The following is a 2,987-nucleotide window of genomic DNA, read 5'->3' on the forward strand; positions in this document are numbered from 1 at the left end:
TAGAGCACTACAATAGGAATCAAAAACATACACTTGAATTGCAAGTTTTGTACTTCAAATCATTCTTTTTGAGGGTGCATTATTTTCATGACTGTGATTATCAAGTAGGAGCATATTCTCTATAAGGTACAGGAAAGTATCTTGTAAATCATTATTGATTTCTTACAGTTGCCATAAAAATGTTAAGAACTGAGTGGATTAAAATAATGACAATGTATTATCTCAAATTTGAAAGTGAGCTTCCAAAATCAAGGTAGAGCTACAGAATCCTTGACTGATACTGGAATCATTTGTTGTTCTTTATATCTTGTGGTAAGTTTCTGGCAATCTTTAGCTTTTAAATGACTCATTGCACTCTATCACCATCATATGCCATCGGGTTATGTCTCTGTCTTCACAGCGCCTTCTTCTGATGTAAAAATGATTTATATTGAATTAGAGGTTAATTGTACTCCTGTATGACCTTAGTTTGTCTTGATACAATTACAGTTGTAATGCTCCTGTTTCCAAATAAAGTCACATGTTTTGTGTAAGGACTTCAATTAACAATTTCTTTTTTCCAATTTAAATATTTTTATTGAAGTCATTGCATTTTCACTTATAGTACAGTGTTTAAAGTACAGTGTTATGTTTCCCTGTGTACCTGTTCCATTATTCAAGTATTGAGAATGTCCAGTACTTTACTATAGCAGCTCAACTTTAAGCCAAAGAATTTGCTACAAATTTAGGTCCTTTAATTTTATTGGTTGTGGAAGAATGCTATATTTATATTTAGGGTTGGCTTAATCAACTTCTTCAATGGTGGGCCTGGAGGAAGCACCACCAGGTAGAGGAGCTCCTCCACCAAGGAAGCCCCAGGCATCCCTCCAAACATGCCACCTGCATTCTGGTACAGCTTGGTGATGGGTGATGATGTGATTGCAGACTTTCTTGAGCTCCTTTTGCTGACGTTCAAATTCTTCTATCTCTGCAGTCTGTTTCTTATTCAGCCAGTTGATGATTTCATTATACTTGTCAAAAATCTTCCATTTATCTTCATCATTAATCTTGCCTTGAAGCTTCTCATCTTCAACAGTTGCTTTCATATTGAAAGTGTAAAACTCCAATGAATTCTTGGAGGACACTTTGTCCCTTTGCTTCTCATCTTCAGCTTTATACTTCTCTGCTTCCTGGACCAAATGCTCTATGTCCTCCTTGCTCAAATGGGCCTTATCGTTAGTGATGGTAATCTTGTTCTTTTCATTAATCTTGTTCTTTTTATTTTCCTGTGCTTTTATCAACAGCAGAAACATTGAGGATGCTACTGGCATAAATATCAAAAATAACTTCAATCTTAGAAACACTATGGGGTGCAGGAGGTGTGCCTGTGAGTTCAAACTTGCCAAGTAGGTTGTTATCCTTGGTCATGGCTTGCTTACCTTCATAGACAAGCACTCTAGGCTGGTTGTGCGCATAGGTAATGAAGGTCTGGGTCTGCTTTGTGGGAATGGTGGTATTGTGCTTGCTGAAGACTGTCATGACACCACCAGCAGTTTCAGTACCAAAAGAAAGAGTAGTGACATCCAACAGTAGCAAATCTTGGACATTTTCAGACTTGTTTCTGGATAAAATGGCTGCCTGGACAGCTGCAACATAAACAACAGCCTCTTCAGGATTGATGCTCTTATTCAATTATTTTCCATTGAAGATGCTCTGCAGAAGCTTCTGGATCTTGGGGATATGTGTAGAGTCACCTACCAGGAAAATGTCATGGATCTGAGACTTGTCCAGTTTAGCATTTTGAAGAGCCTTCTCCACAGTGTACAGAGTGCCACAAAACAGATTAACATTCAGCTCTTCAAACTGAGCATGAGTAATGGAGGTGTAGAAGGCAATTCCTTCATAGAGGAAATCAATCTCAATACTGGCTTGGGTGCTAGATGAGAGGGTTCTGTTAGCTCGCTCATATTCAGTATGAAGACAGCGGACAACTCTTTTGTTCTCACTGATGTCCTTCTTGTGCTTCAGTTGTGTTCATCAATAAAATGATTGACCATTCGATTACAAAAATCTTCTTCACTTAAATGGGTGTCTCCATCTGTAGATTTCACTTCACAGATTCCAACTTCAATAGTGAGGATTGGCATGTCAAAAGTGCCACCTCCTAGGTAAAAAATCAGTACATTTCTTTCAACTCCAAACTTTTTGTCTAAGCCATAAGCAATAGCAGTAGCTGTTTGTTCGTTGATAATTCTAACTATGTTAAGAGCAGCAATAGTTCCAACATCTTTGGTTGCCTGATGCTGAGAGTCATTAAAGTAAACTGGCACAGTGACCACCGCATTGGTAACAGTCTTCTCTAGATAAGATTCTGCAATCTCCTTCATCTTTGTCAGTACCATAGAAGACACCTCCTCTGGGAAAGCTCTTTGTCTGTCTTTTGTATCTACTTGAATCTTGGGCCTGCATCATTCAACACCATGAAGGGCCAGTGCTTCATATCAGTCTGGACAACAGCATCATCAAATCTGCATCCAATCAGATACTTAGCATCAAAAACTGTGTTGGTGGGTTTCATGGCCACTTGATTTTTTTTTTCAGCATCTCCAATCAGTTGTTCGGTGTCAGTGAAAGTGACATAGCTTGGAGTGGTTCAAGTTCCCTGATCATTGGCAATTATCCTCACTTTTTCATGCTGGAAGACATCCACACAGGAGTAGGTGGTGCCAAGATCAATGCCAACTTCGGGTCCTTTCGACATGGTTGCTTGTGTATAGGCCCGGCTGTGCTAGCAAAGATGGCACACAAGAAGCCCCTCACCTACCTGTGCATTCAATGAGCAAGATTACCATCTTAAAGGAACAAAATTTGACCCATAGTATCAATATTCCAATACTGTACTGATTGTTGATAGTACCTAAATTCTGGTCACTTGTGGATAAAGATGTTTTCTCCTACTATTAGGGAGAAATTCCCTTAAGCTTATGGTTACCAGGGATATAGACCTT

General features: G+C 39.0%; 1 pseudogene; it reads right to left on the minus strand.

Moving 5' to 3' along the window:
* Window positions 1-782: 782 nt before the first annotated feature.
* On the minus strand, window positions 783-2,740 carry LOC101563350 (annotated as a pseudogene).
* Window positions 2,741-2,987: the final 247 nt, after the last annotated feature.

Source organism: Octodon degus, unplaced genomic scaffold (assembly GCF_000260255.1).
Source record: "Octodon degus isolate 3935 unplaced genomic scaffold, OctDeg1.0 scaffold00172, whole genome shotgun sequence".
NCBI classification, from domain to species: domain Eukaryota; kingdom Metazoa; phylum Chordata; class Mammalia; order Rodentia; family Octodontidae; genus Octodon; species Octodon degus.